A 22,170-nucleotide genomic window follows, 5' to 3' on the forward strand; every position below is an offset into this window, starting at 1 on the left:
GCTCCGAAAAGATCTAATATTCATGATAAAGAAGGAGATAAGTTACAAGGAGTACTGTGATGGAGTCTTAGTGGGATTTCAGGGAAATACCTTTGCGTAATAAACTTCTTTGTGGTTAAAATCTACCATCATGCGTAACCTTTTGTAATTCATGCCAAATATTACGAACGTATAGGATGAGCTAGCAGGGAAAGTCACCAATTTACGGCTATAGCATCATTATGGCATTTGTAGGGTCATCCTAATGCTTCAATTGTGAAGCAAAGTCCCACATCACCTCGGTACCAACGTAATATGGAGTATATAAACGTGAGGGCACCTCACTTCAATAGCTAGCTTTTGGGGTTGAGTTCTACACAAGACCGTGTAATATCAATGTGAGGAGATCATCCATTTGTATGGTCATTATGAACAGGTCGAGATGGCATATGGGCAAGAAGATTGAAAGATAGATATAATGACAAACCCTCAGATAACATAATCCCCAAGACACATCATTAGCTCCCCCACCCAACCGTCACAAAACATATAAACCAAAGCTAGCTTGTAGAAGTTGTGTTTTCAATCTAACATGTTGTAGTATGAAGCACACATACCTTGTTGGGTGTGATATACAAGTGTCACACACTGACACTCCCTAGACACTGACACTCCCTAGAGTCTAGTTAAAGATTACGGCAGTCTTGTTTTTGTGTGATTGACAATAGTTGATAGAATATGATGACACATGTGAAAGATCAAAGACTTTTTGGTAGAACGCTAATGCGGATGAAGCAATGACAAATTTGAATGGCATACTGACAAACGTGAATTAAGCTATAGACTATGATGCACGAACACAGACACGGGGGCATGGAAATTCTAAAAAAATAGGGACACAGACACGGCGAGGGACATGCCACGTGTATATTTATTTATTTATATAAATATATAAATAAATAAATAATTTTAGTTTGACACCCAGAAAGTTTAAAAATTACAATTTGGCCCCAATTTTTTTTTTAAAAATTACAATTTGACCCCCAAATTTTTAAAAAAATCAGTTTGGCCCCCAAAATTTATTTAAAAAATTACAATTTGGCCCCTGCCGTGTCCCCGTAAAAAATTTAAATTAAATTATGGGACACATCACGTGGCATGTCCCATATGTGTCCCCGTATCCGACACTGTGATACTTCGACCTCTGGAGGTATCGGTGCTTCATAGGCTATACATGTTACTATAACAATTAGAGCATCCACAATGTAATAATCAAAATCAAAAGATTGCTAAAGTTAGCAATGCGTGCTTAAAAAAGTGCTCACATTGTAATAATCAAAATTAGCAACCTCCTAACTAGGGCTGTAAATGAACTAAGCCATTCGCGAACTGTTCGAGGCTCGGTTCGGTAAGAGCTCGTTCGAGTTCGATTCGTTTGCTAAACGAACTGAACCTGAACCTCAATTCTAGGCTCGTTCCGTAAATGAGCTGAACCTGAGCCAAACGGTATTCGGCTCGGTTAGGTTCGTGAACCTATACTTAAATTTAATTAATAATTCAATAGGGGTCTATTTGTAAATGTAAAAAAATTTAAGGTTGTTCATATAATTCAATATTTAATTTTCTCCCAAATTCTATACGATCAATGAGAGAGTTTGGGTTCGCTTGATTTTAATGAGCTGAGCCGAATCAAACCTGAGTCTTGACGAGCTTAATTCGAGCTTAGATTCAGCTCAGTTCGATTCATTTGAGTTTAACGAGCCAAACTTGAGCCAAGATGTTCAAGTTCGAATCGAACCCGAGCCGAATCCGAGCCGAACTAGAGCCAGACTAGTATCTTAACGAATCCAACCGAGTCGAACCCGAGCCTTGAAAAATTTTAACAAGCCGAACTCGAGCCAAGTTGTTCAGGCTCGAGCCGAACCCGAGCCGAACTCATACCTTAACGAACCCGAGCCAAACTTAACAGGGTTCGGCTCGATTCGGTTCGTTTACAGCCCTACTCCTAACCAATAATCAAATCTAGGCATTTGAATAATCAAAAGTACCAATGTAGAACTTCACATTGCTAACTTTAGCAACCGTCTAAATGAATAATCAAAAGCTGACGTAGCAAGTTTTGATCATTCACTTTTGATTATTACATTGCGGATGCTCTTACAGCCTTATTTTGGTATTGTTTATGAGTTCTACATTAACATCCCATGTATAATAAATATTAGAGCTTCTCCCACATTGATAGATTATAACCTCCAAAACTAGTATCAGCATTAGGTACCTCTCACCAATTGATTTTCCATTGGATGCTTTAAGTTTTAACATGGTATGAGAGCTAAGGTTTTCGGACACTTTTGGACAAGACTCTCTTGATTGATAACCCATTGTTCATGCCATAAGTGCACCTTGTTTAGTAGTGATCCCTTCCCTCTCCACATGTGGGTAAGGTCGCATGTGAAGGGGAGTTAGAGTTTGTCCCACATTTCTTTCAAACCTATCACATGAGCATGGGCGGCGGCCTTTGCACTCATTGTCAGTATGTTTTGAGTTGAATGCTTTAACAATTAAATTGCAAAATTACATTTACGATGGCCACAATGTAACATGTCCTCTATTCAGAAATTCACATGTCGGACTCTAGGTGTCGCATGTCTATGTGCTACTTTAGTTGCAGTTGTCACAAAGATAGTGTAAATTACAAAATAAGTTGATCAAATTCCATGGTACATTGAGGAACAACAATTCTACTAGCATGTGTTTGCTATGTCTAAACTTTTTGACTTTTTTGGACTTTATTTCAGTTTAGCGAACTCTTTTATAGTATCAACATTTTTATGATTATTGATACGTCTCAACAAGAGGATCAAAACAGTTATAAATATGAAGCAAACTTTTTAAAAGATCAATATGCACAAAAATAAGCTCGAAATTTTGACTTGATGTCTTCTTCATGAAACATTTTTCAAGGATAGTTAATACTTTCAAACTTTTTTAATTCCTCTAGCTCATTTTCACTTATTATTTCAAAATTGGTTTCATATTTCCCAACATCTCTCATGAAGACAGAGAAAAAATAAAAACTTAATGACCCTAACAGTCAAAAAATTCCAAAAAAGATGAAATAAGCACAAACATAAACAGTTTAAACTTTAAGACATCCCAAACATAGGTCCAAAACGACAAAACCTTCGTGCCGAATACCTAACAATTTTGGGTTTGGGTTCTCTAAATCCATCCAATCTATTGCCCACTACTCTTTCTATGATCTCATTATCACTTCACTGATAAGTATCTCAAATATACTAATACATACATTTGTTTTCTTCACTTATGTACCCATAATGTTCAAAATTCAAATACATGTGGCAGTTCCTTGATCCTTTCTAGCTTGATATACTTTCTTGGGCTTAATATCGATACATAAAGTTCAAACAATTAGTTATCTAACAGGGATCAGTTCTCTTTGTTGTCACAAGTGATATGGGTTCAAGTAGTCACTTTGTTATCGTCATTCTGTACTCTACTGTGCTTGTGTTCGTGCGCACACTTTAAATTAACAGGTTTGTCTCTCCCTGTGCAAGATAGAGTCACATGCGAGGGGACGTACTAGCTTGATATGCAAAATAGGGTCAATTTATGTGCTGTTTATGATTTGAGGACTATGATATGACCTACCAATCCCAACATTGTATAATAAACAATATGGATTCGTAGGTGTCCTTTAGCTTTTATAAGGTTATGTCCTCTTTGCAAATATGTTTTCCAGTGAAGCTGTTTATAAGAGTTTGTGGACTCTTGACCCAAAAGGGGATTTGGTGTGTCTTGATCCAAGGTGGCTTATTTTAAGAATTAAGATTACATCCTATGGAAGATTCTTACACCACCAATACTTGATTAGAAATATGCACATCATTTCTAAATAATCTTACATGCAAGGTGGGGGAACAAGTAATCATTTGGTTGTTTAGCAGTGTTGACTACAGAGGTTTGGGATCCTTGTTCTAGCAACAATGAAGTGAAGTCACTTCACATTCTCTCAATAGTTTGCACACTTATTGACATGCTAACAAAACCACACTAAAAAGCTACTTCTCATGTTTCCATTGAGGATGCGTATATTAGTTTCAACAGTGGGTTGCTCTTCAATGAATTGTACAACGCTGTCTTTTCAATTACATGGTGTTCATTAAACTTAGGCAATGCCTCTTTGGAGCCATTTGGAGAAAAAAGTAATCTATAAATGCAAATGTAAACGTAATAGTCATACATACGGATGCCAACATTGAGATTTCACAATTAGAGTTTCGAATGTGAGGTAAATTAAGGGGCCGAATCCAGCTCAAATGTGGACTAATGACATGAGTTAACTGACTTTATTTTTCCTAACTAATCAGATTGGGTTTTGTATTGAGTATAGAGTGGTTCACATTGGAAACTAAGTTTACCCATCCAAGTAATCATGTATGTAGGAAACTAGAATACTATGAATCTAAACCTAAGGTGCCGTTCCGCTTTCTTTTTCAACCTTCTTTTTCAAAAATAAGGTAATTTCAAGCTCAAATCTAATGAAAATAAAAAATAATTTTTTAATTTTTTTGGTACATGTGTCAACAAAAGTTGGAAAAGACAATCACCCCACTATTGACCAAATTTTTTAATTTTTTTAGATAAGAAATGTTCTACCAATTGTTCAACCAAATCATTTTGGTACATGTGTCAACAAAAGTTGGAAAAGACAATCACCCCACTATTAGTTTGAATAAAACCAAAGCTCCACGGTCATATATAAACATTTACTCACTACTTGCAAAGGCAAATGTAACGCCTTAAAACTATTTCCAAAGGAAAGAATGGCTAAATAACTAGACTAACAAATACGACACGATACGGACACGTCATGACACGACAGACAGACACGACACAAATAACGGTACACAGATAGACATGACATGATACAGACACGTCATTCCTTCACAAATTAGAATGCAGAAATGTTGTGGCCACGTCAAATAAAAGATCAAAATATTATTGGTACCAGATTACAATAAAACCCACTATGGGAATAACATTATAAAGATACAAACAAACGGTTACTATATGAGAGTTCATGAACTATACACCCATGGAAATGTTGACTCTATGCCTAGTTTTGAAATTCACATTTTAAACACCTAATGTGAACTTAGCGTGTCCCAAGAATGTCCCGAATGAGTTCCACAAATTTTTCGAGCATCTCCAAGAGTGTCTACATGTCCTATGAAGCACCGACACTCCAAAAGGTTGTCATGTCCACGTGTCGGATAAGGAGACACGGCGGGGACAAGTCCAAATACATATTGGACATGCCATGTGACGTGTCCCTTAATTTTTATTAGTTTTTGATAGGGGACACGGTTGAGGACACGGCGAGGGTCAATCTGTAATGTTTTTAATTTTTGGGGATTAATATGCTATGAGTCAAATATGTAGGTTATAATGTAATTAAACCTTTATAACCTAAACTACTACTAGATCAACATCAGAGATCAGTCGATTACTCTCGTTTGAAGCCCTGGATCAGTCGACAACAGAGCGCTCTCTCTCTCTCTCTCTCTCTCTCTCTCTCTCTCTCTCTCTCTCTCTCATGTTTCTTGTGTGCCACTCTCTCTGTCATATACATATATACGTATGTATGTATCATGTATGTATTTATATATGTACATATATGCAAAACCATACGAGTCTTACAAGAAAAAACAGAAACATATAGAGACATGTACTCCATACAAGAAGAAACAGAATTTTTTATAGCAAAATTAGTAATATAAATATCTATTTATAAATACACACGTGTCGTGTCCCCCGCCGTGTCCGTATCCCCATTTTTTTTAGAATTTGTCGTGTCATGTGTCTGTATCTGTGTCCGTGTCCGTGTCCGTGTCCGTGTCCGTGTTACATATTGTCCGACTAGTAGAAATAACAAAACATTGGACCAGAATTTAGGCATGTCTGACACGTGTTCGGAGAGTATCTTGTCATGTTTGGGTCTGACACATGGCAGACACAAGTATGCAACCCAACATGTTTGTGCTTCTCAGTAACCAGATACCACCGAATCATGCAGAAAGTCTTTTGGTTATGAATCAGCTTAAAGACAGTAAAAGTCTACTTATTGCCTTTGTTAATGGTTTGAAATATTGCAACCATAAAAAAATGCAACTTCAATGATGTGTGTAAGCATGCAACCCATATCATAATGTTCAAGTGTGAAGGTGCACGTGTCCATGAGGCATGAGAGAGCGATGGTAATGGTTTAAGTTTCAAAAAGAGGTTTTCAAGGTAGAATGATGACCTGTAGGCCAGAATAAATGTGTCAGTATGCAACCCATGTTTGCTCTAAGATGTTCCATGGTGAGATGAAACTTGTAGGTACCAACAATGTTGTGGGTGACATGAAACTTCTGTCAGGAGCTCTACTTCCCTTATTTGCTTGCAAATAAAAAAATGAAAAACTAGATTTCTTCTAATTGTCAAACTATTCACCAGGCACAATAAACTAGATTTCTTCTAATTATCAAACTATTCACCAGGCACTATAAATACTTGCTCATCTCAACAAACATCCAAATGTCACTGCAATGGTTCTTCACTTTTTTGTCAAGATTGACCACTCCACATACTCTCACAATTACTTCAGTAATAATTTGGGTCCTCAAACCTGTGGTGGCGATTTCAAATCAAAAGGTCATACGCACGACATAAGGCTCCTACTTAACAGTAGGTTTAGGGAGAGGCAACAGATAGGAAGTTTTCCATTGTTTTTTCCTTATTTGGAGACTACTTCCCATGACTTGAACTTGCTCCAGCAGATAAAAGTTGCCATCAAACATGGTAAAACTTCTACTGGGAAACAAACAAACAATAGAACCTCTTTTCAAACTGCCTAGAATCCTGTGTAATTCATAAACTGACAAGAAATTAATACATGACTTACCATTTTCCGGGATTAAGACTTACTTATGATAAGCCCTCAACATATGTTTTACAATCCTAAGAAGCTCTTATCAGGAAGACTGATGATAATGAATAATCTCACATAATATATTACAACAAAATACAATAGATTTCTAACTAGAAATAAGACATCAATGTCCTATTAGCAGGACCATCTCACCTATTATAGAAGCTTTCATTCAGATATCATCTAAGTGAAAGTTCTTTATCCTACAGTAGCACAGATATATTTAAATACAACCCCATCAACAATGTGTGAACTTTTTTCCTAGAAGTCACTTACATACTGATCCTCGAGCCCATTATGAAAGATTTCAAACAAAGATGAGTTGTTTCTTTAGATATGATAGAACATCACAATTACCAACTGAATACAACGCCGTGAGATTTTAACATCATACAAGCTGCTCTAACTCATCACGGGTTAAAAGATCATCATATAAGCTGGTCTGCAACGCTGTAGACTACCTCTTATTGGACAATATGTGTGGCTATTATAGCTGTTCATAACTTCATAAAACAATTATGAACGGCATAGTCTGCCATTCAAAGAGAGAACTAAACATACTATCGATAAACCAGTTCAAACCTATTACAAGTATCTTGGAGCATTATCACATGATATTAATTGTAAACGATTCAGATTTCCGTAAAAGCTTAGACCTTACTTACCCATCCACCACATGCATGCTCACACGGACAGACACATAATTTGAGGCTCATCAAACGATTCAGATTTGCATAGAAGCATGCAACTCATTCCTAAATCCATCCACATGCATGCTCACTTCTATTAATTCACAATTTCAAATTAATTACACACTTCGTGTCCTTTAGATGCATCTACTTATATTAAACACAACGTGTACCTGTTACAACCCAGAGAACAGCTCATCAAATCAATCTAGAGTCCTAGACGTGTTGATTGAGTATCTGAGGTTAACATTGAATCCACCTTTTGCACTTTGATAGTTCTGCCAAAGGGAGGCAGCAATGCTGAGGCAACAACTGCAGAACCTGCAAGAGAATCACCAGTAAATCTTTATGCTCTGATCTTTATCTGTAACTGGAGCTATCATTGTCCCATTTCTTTCAATACCTGCAAGGCCACAATGTAAACAACCACATCCCACCACGCACTTGAAACAGTTTTTGCAAAATTAATTCCTTTATAGGTAAGGTATATCAAGCAATCGTGGGAAAGGGCACTCAAGTCAACATCTCAAACAAGGAATTCCTATCGAGAAAAAATGTGTCAAAACTTCTATAGTAATTACACGAGCAGAAAAAATGTGTCAAAATGTGTTATTTGCTCTTAATGTTTTCATGTGACTGACAAGCACGTTGAAGGGCCCACGTTTCTTTGTTCATCATGTAGCGGTAACTGTAGACCTAATTCTCATCCTGTGTGTATTTTTCTTGATCAACAGTCATAGTCAAACATCTGAAAGGTAACTTTAGACTCATCCTGTATGTATTTTCTCGATCAACAGAGTCATAGTAACACATCTGAAACAACAACGTTGCACCTAATTTATGACTAAGCGGCCATGCTGAATACCAAAGCCTATCAAACCCTGAAGCCCAACTCCTTAGCATAAGTTCTCAATTATCAGCAAAACCTCATCGCATCTTGCCTAGCTTGAGATATCTGAGTTAAATACATTTGCTACTTCAGTTCAAAAATAGGGCCAAGAGTGGTCGGTCTCCAACTTCTACATTCATAGTGGGATCTCAATCCCGACATCCTGACCCGTTCCCTCTCATGTAATACTGAAGTTCTTACAAACAACCAAAAAACTGCAAAACAAGAACCCCACTGATAAAAAGGAAGTAGTTAAGAGGGAAAAAAATATTATTGAAATATAGTCAATGCAAAAAGCTTCTAATTGCCTTTTATGACATGACAATCAATTAAACATAAACTAGACCAAAAGTTAGCATGAAGAAAATTTTCCTAATCAGTTCAGTAAAAGTGAGCCATGTGGACGGTCTTTTTGCTTCAACATAGACCAACAATAATTACATGAGTCAAAAAGTGGTGAAACATGACAATTGCAACAAAAATAGTCATGACTATAATTTACATGCCATACAAATGCATTGGGGCTAAGTAACACAACACATTTCCAGTCAAACCCACATACAACAACAATAACAACAACAGAACCATGTAGTCCCCATTCATTGGGGGTATGGGCGGGGGAGGATTTGAGAAAGACCTAACCTTTGGCAATATGCACAAAGTGCCTGTTCTCAGAATACCACTGAAACAGTGGCCCCCTATACCTGTTTTGCTGCGGAACCATGCCCCCAAATTAAAACCAAATGGCATCAGAGAAGGCAGGCCTAGAGACCCAATTCAATTTATGTGCACATTACCATGCTTCCTTCATTAATAGTCCAGAGCATCGGTATGCACAAAAAAAGTCAAGGTAGCATATGCGAACAAAAAAAGGGAAATTGATCAATGAGCTAGCCAAAAATCGGCTCGCCTTAATATGTAGAATTCATCCTTTTGTAGACCAGATTTTTACCTAAAGATAGAGACAAACTTCTTAAAGGCATTGAAGACTTAACCTACTAAAACTTGAAATAACAAGAAGCCACTATTATCTCACAGATGCGCCTCTGTTGTGGATAATAAACAATGGCAGGCGACTGACTATATTTGCTCACAGAAGCCACTATATTTGCTCCTGACTGTTACAGGCGACTGATGGGAGAAGAGCTGTCTGGTTTAAATGTCAACGAATTACAGAATTTGGGAAACCAACTGAAAATGAGTCTTAAAGGTGTTCATTCAAGAAAGGTCTGAAACTTCCATACCCTATGGAAATAGTTGTCTGTTGATCTGTTACACACATCCACAGCTGGATTATCCTAACACTTCTAATTTTGTAGGACCAAATACTCATTGATGAAATTCAAGAACTTAACCGAAAGGTCTATTCCAATAACTTGGCCACTAAAAGTGCTTTATTCTCATACAGTTTCACCTTTACTAGCTTAATTTGATGGAATTTGTTGCAGGGAAACCTCATTCACAATGAAAATGTGGAGCTGTAAAAGAAGGTAAACCTACTTCGTCATGAAAAAAAGGAGTTATGTTGGAAGGTATTCAGATAGACAACTAATAGAAGCTTAAGTGCAATATAGAATACTCTCTTTCCATCCTCGAACTTCTCTTAAGAAGCAAAAAGCGTTGAATTGTTACCCTTAGAGCAAGAGTTTTGCACATTCCCCCTGGTCTATGGAACAAGGGAGATAAATGGAGGAAATAGAAATTCTCTTCTCACAAGCAGTTTAAGCTTTGGAGAGGACTTGCATGTACCGGTCCATCTTCAGCTTCGCCAGCCACAGCAACAAAACTATGAAACGCCTGCAAGAGCTACAAAACTAGGGTAAAATCAAAACTGTGCAATTCAGAATCTCTGCGAATTATTCTAAATGAATTCACATCATTTTGATCCAATTTCTCTTTGTGACAATGTGGCAGACTACAACTGCATTAGAGAAGATGGATCAACCATTGGATGCACGTAGTTGATCACTTATCAGCAAAAGGCTGCAATGACCACAACTTATTCTTCCATTAGTGAGAAGTGGTATAAAAACCACAAATCAGTACACAGAAAAACTCGATTAAACGTTATCAATGAAATCAGCACTAGAATGTGTGAGGTAAGGAAAGAAAACAGCTATGTAAGTAAAGTTGAGACAACAAACAATAAGGAAAGGCAAAAAGCACTACATGTGACAGGTGATTTTTAGCTTCTTAATATATTTATCACATGGGATGGACAACTGATTATAACTATTTTGTTCACAGTTTTTGTGAAAATTGTGGTAAGAAGTACATATTGATTTGGTTGAATGTAATACCGCCGCCAATCGATTCCATTGGTGATAAAATAGCTGATGCCAACTCGGTCAGTGCGGCCCATCACGCTTGCTAATACATTTAATTAACTCCATGACATTAAAAATCGGGGGGGGGGGGGGGGGGGAGGGTGGGGGGGGGGAACTAATATATGCTCCAAACGATACGATCAACATAAATCAAGAAGTATTTCATGTAGTCGAAATCTGTGCAATCCAAAAACACAAGATGTTTAGAAGCCAAAAGATTATTATATCTCCCCCCATTCAACAAAAAAAAAAAGAGCCATGTCAACAATAGATGCAGTTTTCATTCAGTTACTTGTGAAAAGGGAAAAAGTCATGCATTCCTTCTTATTTATCATTGACTTCATAGTCTTCGAACAAAAGTAGTTCTGTCGTCACATGTTCTACATTGTGATAATAGGTGCTTGCACACATATAAAAACTAATATATGCTCCCAACGATGCAATCAACATAAATCAAGAAGCATTTCATGTAGTCGAAATCTGTACAATCCAAAAACACAAGATATTTAGAAACCAAAAGATTATTATATCTCCCCCCATTCAACAAAAAAAGAGCCATGTCAACAATAGATGCATTTTTCATTCAGTTACTCGTGAAAAGGGAAAAAGTCATGCGTATGTTCTTATTTATCATTGACTTCATAGTCTTCGAACAACAGCAGTTCTGTCGTCACATGTTCTACATTGTGATAATAGGTGCCTGCACACATATAAGCAGGAGGACACCAATACTGATTACTATAGTAAAATAAATACACAGAACAAAAGCTGCAAAAAAGTTGTAGATAAAAGATGCAGGTACAAGACAAGCTAATTTTCAGTAGGTGCCAATGGATACAATTTGATAGATATGGTTGTAAGTGTGATCTTACCCTACCAATCTTATGATAAGAAAGGAGTACTGAAGTGTAACTGAAACTGTAAATCAACAGATAATCTGTCAAACTTGCAGCAATCTGCCATAAAGTTCAATACGAATGGACCAGCTAAAAATGAATAGTCATGCCATAATAGGTCATTCTCCAAACAGGGCCTGATCAAGCAGACTCCTTTCATGCTGCTGATTGAGAGCGATGAAAACAAGTCCCATGCAAAGATGAGAAGAAGAGAAGCACATTTTACAGCTCCTTCCACAGCTCAAAATAGTTGGCAACCCCTCCAACCATTCTGGACCTATGACTATGAGACAAGCAGTGGAGCCTACCAGAAGAAACAAACACATTCCTAGCTTGCCCAAGTACACAAGTAATGCATAGGTACGATTGTACAGTCCACTTACAACACACTACTTTCTGATTGAGAGGCAAACTCTCAACCATCATAGAGCAGACATGTATATAATTGTGATAATCTGATAAATTTCGGGGAAACTCAATCAGTACCAAGATGATAGAGAACAGAAATCAGAAAAAGACCCAAATATTTTAAATACACATTACTTGGAAAATAATCATATGGTGGGCCAAGGGCAACAAATCTGATAACAAATGACCGAACAAGAGATGTTCTGATGAGTTAGTCCTCAAATTTGAAATTGAGCTGCTGCAAAAAGCGAAACGACAAGCTCTCTTTAGTTGAGAGGGAAATGGATGGATCAGTTTTAATTGAGAAGCAAAAGTACACATCCTATTTATAACTGAGAGGACATGGATGTCGTAGTAAGAGTAATTAATAAAGAACCTTTTCATAGAGGAGAGCTACAGGACAGATATAAAAACTCTTACCAGGTAATTAGGAAGCAAATGCTGTTTGAAATTTAGCAAGAAAACTATTATCTTTACATCTTGAAGATAAGAGACATTTAGATAAACTTAACAAATTCGGGTAATTTATAGGAACAAAAGCCCGGACTACAGATCAAACTTGATTTTAGAAGGGTCAAGATAACAAAATAAAAGTAACAGGCTAGTAATGTAACCTCGGTTGAAAACCTAAGTGACTTTACAATCTTCAGAACTAGAAGAAATATCTTAACCTGAAAGTGCCCCAAGTAGAAAGTTACATGCAACACTAGCTTGAAAAATAATATCGCCAAACAATGAACTACAATCAACAAGAGTATTTTAACTAATATCCACCACATTGTTTCCGCTACAGATGCAAAACCGATTAAACGGAAGATTCTCAAAGGATTTTCTTCTGAAGGTTTTGTGTTCTGCTCTTAGGCCCTAGGTGGGAATGTATTGCATGTAGATTTTTGGTGTCGATTGTCGCTGAGGACAGTTGTGTTCTGTTTTGATGGGTTATGCCCCTAAAAACCTGTAATTGGTTGTGCTTTTAATGAATTTAACTTCCTGGAAAAAAAAAAGTGATAAAGTGAGGTGAGACATCAACATGCTCATTACCAAGAGTTGGCAAGTTTGAAAACATATCAGCAGCTGATAGCAGCAAGGAATACAATGCGGAAAACAACATAACAACTTTGGACATGAATAGAAGTTAAGGGTGAGATTGCTTCACTAAAAGTAACAAACTCTTACCTGCCGAAGGTCAAACAGCGATGAAAGATTTAAGCCTTGAGAAAGGATAAATAGGTCGAATGCATCAAGAGTCAGAGGACCCAAATCTGCATTTGCGTACTGCTCATCGACCCGGTCTTCCTACAAAAGGACATTAAGGTGTGGTAAATGTGAGGCAAACCCCTAATGAATACCAAGAAACTACTAGCAGAAACCTAACATTGATCCTACTAGTTTTCAATGATAGAGATCCTCCCATAATAATCAGCTGGTACACCATTTTTCAGAAGGAACGTCCAAATACCCAAAAGGTTATAGCAGAACAAATGAGTGAAATTCCTCCATCTAATAACAGTGGGCACAAACTCACCAACCTCATTGAATTTTCCATCTATAGTATGCAAACCTAAACAACCAACCTAAAGGCGAGAAAGATCGAAAGTGATGATGTAAACATTTCTGTAGAATACTCAAAAGAGCTGCAACACTATGCGTGCAAACAGGTTATTTCTCTGAAGGAACATGCACATCTAAATATAAGAACTCCATTTGAATCGTCAAAGCTCTAACTCAGTGATGTGAAGGGTTGTGGATGCCGGGTGGTCATTAAAACTGTTAATAGTGAAAGAATTCTATCCTGCAGAAGTATTGAAGTTGATAGCTGGGGTGATCCACAATCTCTGAAGAGAAGCCTTGGGTGGAGAAAAATCAACACCCTAATCAGGCAATTTGTTGATTCAGAGCAAAAGCAACCAAGAGTAGGAAGAGGCTTTGCTAGGAGCAAAATGCAAATTACTGCTGCCACAAATTATGTGTAAAGTCCCAAACTGTGGAAACCTTTCATTTCTTAGCCCTTGCAATTGAGCTGAAAAAGAAGCAGAAAACGAACAAGTGATATGGACCTCAGGAAGTCAGGATCATCAAAAACAGCATCAACATCATCCAGGTTACCATCTTCATATTCAATAAGTTTGGCAGGAACATAACCCCTTTTAAACCATTCATCATTCCTAGTGTCTTCAATTCGAATACGCTGCAGGAGAGAGTAAAAGCTTTCATTGAAAACCACAATCAAAGCAACTATATTGAGCCATAGAATCCCATACGCATGATTGAAGTTTAAGAAACATGGAACGAAGGTGAAGGAAGCAACATCAAAGAGGACCGGTTAGGTTCATGTAGTTGGCTCTTAAAATTTATATTTCACATTGTCGTGTCCCCGGCTTGTCCCACCATTAATCATAATATAATTTAATGGACACGCACATGTTTCCGGTGTGTCTAGTGTCTTTGGAGTGTCCGATACGAATACGGCAATCTCTAGGAGTGTTGGTGCTTCATAGAGTTTCACCAAACCAAATTAGTTATGTACACCAGAAAATCTCGTAGCTTCCCACAACCTATTCCACTAAGCTTTACCCCACAGATAACAAAACTTGGTTTTAAGGAACGTGGTTGTTATATGGATTTCCCTTTACAATGGAGCATTAATTCTCTAGAGTTAAAACTTGTGTTCTAGGAATTTCAACACCCCCAATTATGGTGTCATGTCCGAAATAGGAGCGAAAATCAGTTCCTTCCGAATGAAAACAAAGTAGGAGCTCAAGTTGGACACCACATCCTAGGAGGCTTTCAAATGGTGTCATGTCCGAAATAGGAGCGAAAATCAGTTCCTTCCGAAGGAAAACAAAGTAGGAGCTCAAGTTGGACACCCCATCCTAGGAGGCTGTCAACTACAACATCTACGAATCAAACAACTAAAAAGATGAGCATGAAAATATTCAAACTTCTAGTGACTATGCCCGTGCCTGAAGGCATTTACCGCCGAAATGCGACAAATAATCCGACTAATGCAAGAACACCCAGGTCTTAAAAAATGCTATTTAGACCACAAACATGGCCAACCGCTATTTAGGCCACAAACATGGCCAACTACTATTTAGAGAACATGAAAAGAACTCAAATAGGTAGCAATCTTCCAATCTAAGAAAACTCAAGCACCAGATTTCTTTTAACAAAAATAAAATATTCACTTTTGGTTTAAAGAACGACAAAGGAGTTTTTCCTCCCTTTTTTTGCTATTCCATTATACTTTAAACCTAAAAGAGTAAGATGATAATAACCAACATTTTAAAATTTAAGCACACCAACCATCAACTAAATCAGTAAAAATCTAAGCACACCAGCCAGAGCCAGTGCTTTGCAATTAACTACATAAAAGCAAATTTAAGTACACCAACCAATGCTTTGCATTTAACAACATAAGTACATCTAAGCACACCAACCAGCGCTCTACATAATAAGGAAATACTAATAGATCTGAAGCGTCACGATTCGATGTACTTGAGCAGTATTTTAGGACAAACATAAAAATAAGTAGAAAAGTATTAAGCATCAGTCAAGTCACTACTTCCAATTTAATTAAAATCACCAAAAAAAAAAACATAAAATAAAATAAAATGTTGAATTTCTATTAAAAAGGACCACAGTGTTGGGAAGGTTTTGGGACCAGAGTGCTATGCTATTTAGGCCACAAACACGGCCAGCTGCTATTTAGAGAACGTGGAAAGAACTCAAACAGGTAGCAATCTTCCAATTTAAGAAGTTTGAAATTGTTTCACCTATATTGGGGTCAATATCTATCTTCATTAGATTTACCACCTAGTTGTAAAAAGAACACATTCCACGATGTTTTTATCTCCAAACTTACATTGTTCAAAGTCGGACTTTGTTATTTCTGCCCCCTTTTAGGCCACCCCTGGATACTCCTATCTATGGTTGGGCATAAGTGTTAACATGGAATTTTGAGCCTTGATATCTAAGGCCATATATATTTTAAGATCCCCAAAAAAGGTGGGAGACTTTACTAAAAAAGGTGAGAGAGTTTACAAAAGTAAATGACTACAACAAATGAAATTACCTTACCAAGCTTGTAGAGGCATCCAGATACACCATCAATGGCCCTCCAGTTACACCATCATTCACACACAATAAAAAATCAAGGCACCACACAATCAGTTGAAAAGTCTTTTAAATTTTTTGGATCAAAAAGAAGATTTCATATCAAGAAGTTACGAGATGAAGGCTGCAGTTTTCTCTATTTGTTTATTACCTTAGTATATTCGTGACTTAATTAGAATGCGAAGAGAAAGCTAAGGTCCTTCGACCTCCATCCTCTATGTAAACTTGTTACCGAAAGCATGAAATGCAACCTTCAATCAAACAATGCCCGAATCAAATGCCAATAATTAAGGAGTTAGACTGATAGAAACCAGACATTTTAGCTGTGCTACGAATATGATACATTAATTTTCTGCAATTGCAGCATTCTTCATACAACCATTTGCGCCAAATATAATTTCCTAAAGTGTGTAAGACCATATGATTGACTGAAACTACCAAGAAGTTGATCTGTACAAAAGGATCCAAAACAATCTGGACTTACTCACCCGACTCAAAGCCTTTCTTATTCCCATTTTAACTCCCACAAAAAGAAAGGATGTCCAAACCAGTACATATTGCGAAAAATGGCAATAGTAGATGTTACGCTTTTTCCCGGGCCAGTCCGGTTTTAAATAATCTTAAAAATTTATTTCGGTCCGGTTTTCGATTTTAGGACTGAAGAACCGGACCCGACCAGTTTTATGCAGATATGCAAAAATCGCAAGGAGTAGAGCTCGAATTCTAGACCTAAGCCTTTCACAGCCTCACCTTTACCACTCGGCCAAACATATATACAATGTAGAATAAATATACTCATTACATATATAACTTAATACCGTATATAAATACAAACCCTATCCAAATCTTATCTCATTTCTTTTCTTCCTCTCACACGCAGACTTCACAGCTCATCTCCAGCGATGGCAATTTTGCCCTACTGTGACTCTCTCTCTCTCTCTCTCTCTCTCTCTCTCAGCTCTATGTGACACTCTCGCAGCCTCGCTGACTCCGTGGACCACCACGACAAGCAAGTAGCAAGTACTCTCTCTCTCTCGATCTACGCCAGTTCTGCCCTAAATTGGTAGTGTTGCTTTGTTGGATCCTTGGAATTGTTGAAGCTTGAAGACTTGTTGTCTGTTGGGTTTTGAACTCTTGTTAATGTTGCTGTAATTATTGTAATTTGTTGAAGAATGTTCTCTCCTCTCTGATTTCTATCACGGTTCTCTCTCTCGGTCTCGATCTACAATCATTGGGTTTTTTTTTGTTGGCTAGCCCGAAATTGGTCCGATCCAAGGAAACTGGATAAACCGGACCGAAGCCGATTGAACCGGTTGAAACCAGATCACTTCTTTTCAAACCAAATTTCCGGTCCGGTCCCAGAAATAGGCCAAAAACGGTCGAAACCGGACCGGTATCACCCCTACGTAAAAGGGCAACAATGGTGCGAAAAATCACTAAATGAAAATGAAGCTTTAACAATTTTGCGTTCTGTTCATATTGACGATGTGAGACAACTCCAGATCATATCACCAGCATCTTATATGTTGATGGGGACTCTGCACAAACTGGTGGTACAAACATGAGTGATGGAGGATGACTATGTTCAAAACGGCAGTGCTAAATCTATTGGCATACCTGGTCAGCTCTTACTACAAAAGGACTGAGCCACTAATCCATAAAGAAGTTCAGATTCTTTTACGTGCTATAAAGAAAATAAAACAAATATAAGCCAATCTACCGTACGCGGAGTTATGTCTTTCTTGTCACTCATTTTGCCACTCTACAGTTGGTTGTCATGATACTACTGTACACTCATTAGGAAGATGGTAAAAAACTGCAAAAACTGTAGCGTTGCTCAGGCAATTCGAACTCTAAGTCCCCTAATCTGGAAGGGATTTTATAGCTTACATTAGCAACTAATTTGTCAACACCATATAAATACCCAAAACCTTGCTTTCCAATCAAAAGCCTAACTTGAATACAATATTCTTTTTAAGTGAAACCAAATGTAAAAACAGTAAAGATTGGAGTAGCCAAAATTTTAAGGCTTCCACTATGGACACCAAAATTATTCATAGCCGAAATAAAATTTGCCACCAATCTGAGTTATGGGTTGAAGCGGTTGCAGCATGGAGACATCAGTGTAGCGGGGTTGCGGGAGATGGGGTAAATCTGAAACGGAGAACAAATAGAACCCCAATAACAAAATCCAAAAATTGCGTACATTAATCCAAATATTTAACGAACCCAAAAGAAGTTAATGTTCAAAAGAAGCTGAGTATTATAAAGTTATCTTTCCAAGCCCTCTGGATAGCCCATTAACCAACCCTAGATCAAACCCACATAAAAGAAGAAGCCCGATTTACGAACCTGATCAAATTAAGAGGAAAAAATGGAATGTAAGTGAAGTAAAAACTAATGGCAACAACACTGGAATGTTTTCCCCTCACGCACGAAGGGTAAGGCTAAACAACGATAGCAGGTCCGAGGGGAACCCAAGAAACGCGCATAGGAATGGGTGGCATCATTCAAGATGGTCATAAAATTGGATCACTTACAATCAAAATAGAGATTGCTAGGGGGCTGACCTTACTCACTCCGACCAAAATCTCCAATTTGGGTTGAGACGTCTTGTAGAGAAGAGGTTTGAGGGGGAGACAGATGTTTGAAATTTGAATTCCCATGTGTGTGTGTGTGAGAGAGAGAGAGAGAGAGAGAGATCTGCTTTGGACGTTTAGAGAGAGAGCAAAGAGGTTGAGACGTCTGCGGCTCTATGCTAGGTTGAGCCGTGGATTGACCAATTTAGTCATTTAACTTTGGAGTATTTACTGAATTACCATTAAAAAGTTAGTTTGTGAGAGGAATAAATTTAGGCCATTGGGTGATGTGGAATGAAAGGCTGAGATTGAAAGAACGGCAACAATTTTATATTGAAAAGAATCCCTTCCTTGTTATATAGATTTTTAACTCTTCACTAACTAAATTAAATTAATTCCCAAATTACAATAGGTTCACCTTAAAAAGGTGAAGGTAGAACTGGGGTTTGTAGAAACCATTGAAATCAAGTCCTTAAAATATCAATCTATTATCAAGAATAAATAGCCTGCATCAAAATTTTCTACACATTATTTGCTACTTCTCCTACTACTACTACCACAACCATTGGACCCTTGTGATTCTAAGGGTCCAAACTTCGAAGTCCTCTTTCCGGTTCCCTTGGCTAACATGAACGAGCTAATGAGCCGCATTGAATTACAAGCTAGGCTCGAAGAAGCAAAGGAACAACAATAAGTGGTCGAAGAGTACTCATCCAACAAGGAGGGAGGGACGGAGACCTAAAAGAAAGCAAACAACTTACAAATAAATTCTTTAGAATGGCCACAGTGTTTTCCTACACATGGTACTTCAAAAACTTTACAACATGCCATTCTTCGGACAAATGGATCAGGGGACCCTATTCCACCCCCGTTCCTCAATCGGAGAATCTTTTACTATCCCCGCCCCCATCCTCAATGGGGATATTGAACAAATCACCAAACCCACCTTCGGATGGGGATCGGATTTCCACCTGCTATATCTATGCCCAAAAAATAAATTAAAGTGCTAGAAAAACATCAAAACCAGCAAAAAAGTGGAGGATAAAAAACTTTGAATAAGAATTTTCAAGTAAGCATTATGTTTTCTCATTGTCATGAAGTGATAAACAAGTTTACATGCATTTAGTATGTAATAGGGGATTTTTTTAAATGTAAGATCTGATGATTATTCTTTTTTATATTAAGAACTATCGTATAATACAATACATAACTGATAAGGAAGTTATGTATTTCATATAGTAAGGAATTATTTTCATATAGTAAGAAAAGGCCATACAAGTTACAACTGCTTATTTTTCTCCAGGCTAAAGAAAGAAAAATGCAAACATTGTACACGTGATGAGTCCATAGGAGAAGCAGCATTGAATCAACAGTCATACCAGTAGGCAGCAGCTTTATTTCTCTATGCTAAAGACAGAAAATTAAAACTACCATACATCTTGTCTTATCACACACCAAAAGCCATTATCATGACATCAGCAAATGACACATAAATCATCCAGCCAAAGAGTAAAGGGACCAGTAAAGCCATAAAGTAAGGTGAAAAGTTCAGAAGTTAAAAACGTTAAGTTGAACGAAAGCTGAACTGACACACTAAAGATTAATTTTGAACAGGCAAAAACATCAAGTTGTAGGAAAGCTAACGTCAAGTTGAATGAAAGCTGAACTGACACACTAAAGATTACTTTTGAACAGGCCAAAACATCAAGTTGTAGGAAAGCTGAACTATTATAACGCATTCTTAAACGTTTTCTTTTAAACAGTTGATGTAAAGAACCACAAAGGGAAACATTAATCCGCACCTGATAAAAGGAAGAATATCCACATCTGATCAAACATCCACCTTCCTTCCACCATTGATCTGAAATCTTTCCAACCGTTGATCTGAAAAATTTTCGAAAACAAATAACAGAATCCTAAGATAACAATATGAACAAGTTGTAAGTAGTTATATAGAAGAGCATGTATGCCTGGTTAGCGTGGAGTGCGCATTACCAGAACAGAAGCGAAAAGAGAATCGCAATACTGATACGAACAAGTTGTAAGTTGTTTAAGGAACAAAGTCGTACGTATAGTTCCATAGCAATAGAAAGAAGTAACTGGTAAAAACATCGAAAAGATTTCAATGGAGAGAGTTGAAGAATACTTAATAAAAAGCCACAAACGCATTCTTTTACTTTTCCCTTTTTTTCTCGAGTTTACTCGACAACCAAACGTACAAAACACGAAATCAAGAGCGGTTAATACACAAGAATGTGAGAAAAGAAATTACCAGCGCAATGAATAACGTGGAATGCGCGTTACTAGACCCTCTGTAAGACGATCGAGATGACATTAAAAAATCAAAAAAGAAAAAGGAACGCATTCATCACTAGGTTTTCCCCTTTCTCGAGTTTTGTCGAGAACCAAACGGAGAATAGCGAGATTGATCAAGAGCGTTCAATACAGAAGAATAATGTGCAAATTACCAACGCAACGCCTGGCGACGGCGTGTACGAAACTAGGCAATACCAGAACAAAAGCGATCTGAGAGGACATCAACGAGGATCACGCTAGATCGAGGATATGAAACGGGAGATGGAATCTGAATTTGAAATACAATGAGAGAGAAAGCACAGGCGGCGGAGATAAGAGAGAGAAATAGCCGTTGTGCTTCATAAGGGAGAGGGGGTCGACGTTTTGCGTTACTTGCGAACGAAGGCTTGAGAGAGAGAGAGAGAGAGAGAGAGAGAGAGAGAGGAGTCTACAAAATCTCTAGAACGATACGGCCGGGTGGATGTGGTTTCTAGGGCTTTGGGATTCTGTTTCACCAAGGCAAGCAGGGGATTAATTGAAGAAATTGGCGGGGTGAGTTATGTGCACCGCTTTGTTCGGTTCTCAACTTAGTTTTAGTTTTAGTTTTGTTTTTAATCATTATCTTACTTCTTTTTTCAATTATTACCTTATTTTTTCAATTATTACTTTCACATCTCTCTCTATCTCTCTCCAATCATTACATCTATCTTCAATCATTATTCTATTTCTCTCTCTACCCACTACCAAAACTAAACTAAACTAAACTAAACTTCCAACCAAATACTACCGTGAGTTGGCCGAAATGGCCATAAATTGTAATCAAATTGGGAGAATACCTATAGAAATTGGCGGGGTAAGTTATGTAAGTTTTTGGCAGAAATGGCCATAAATTGTAATCAAATTGAGAGAATACCCATTTTTCTAAACGTTTTGTAAAAATATGTCATTGCTCCTTTTCAAAAGGCATTATAACGATTAGGCGCCATGTGGCCGTC

At 37.5% G+C, this 22,170-nt stretch overlaps 1 long non-coding RNA gene and 1 other non-coding gene across 5 annotated transcripts; both read right to left on the reverse strand.

The window, feature by feature from the left end:
• Positions 1 to 9,259: 9,259 nt before the first annotated feature.
• LOC131331622 (small nucleolar RNA snoR100) lies at positions 9,260 to 9,367 on the reverse strand. Its single transcript, XR_009201432.1, has one exon. It is a non-coding gene; the product is annotated as a small nucleolar RNA snoR100 (small nucleolar RNA).
• A 1,666-nt stretch (positions 9,368 to 11,033) lies between these two features.
• On the reverse strand, positions 11,034 to 21,534 carry LOC131328807 (uncharacterized). 4 transcript variants are annotated; one of them, XR_009200523.1, is made up of 7 exons: positions 21,392 to 21,534; positions 20,683 to 20,764; positions 16,453 to 18,653; positions 16,261 to 16,303; positions 14,243 to 14,373; positions 13,362 to 13,481; positions 11,034 to 11,581 (listed from the first exon to the last, which is right to left on the reverse strand). It is a non-coding gene; the product is annotated as an uncharacterized LOC131328807 (long non-coding RNA). The 4 variants fall into 4 exon arrangements; XR_009200522.1 differs by having other exon boundaries at positions 21,349 to 21,458; XR_009200521.1 differs by lacking the exon at positions 21,392 to 21,534 and adding an exon at positions 21,153 to 21,291.
• Positions 21,535 to 22,170: the final 636 nt, after the last annotated feature.

Source organism: Rhododendron vialii, chromosome 6a (genome assembly GCF_030253575.1).
Source record: "Rhododendron vialii isolate Sample 1 chromosome 6a, ASM3025357v1".
Taxonomy (NCBI): Eukaryota; Viridiplantae; Streptophyta; class Magnoliopsida; order Ericales; family Ericaceae; genus Rhododendron; species Rhododendron vialii.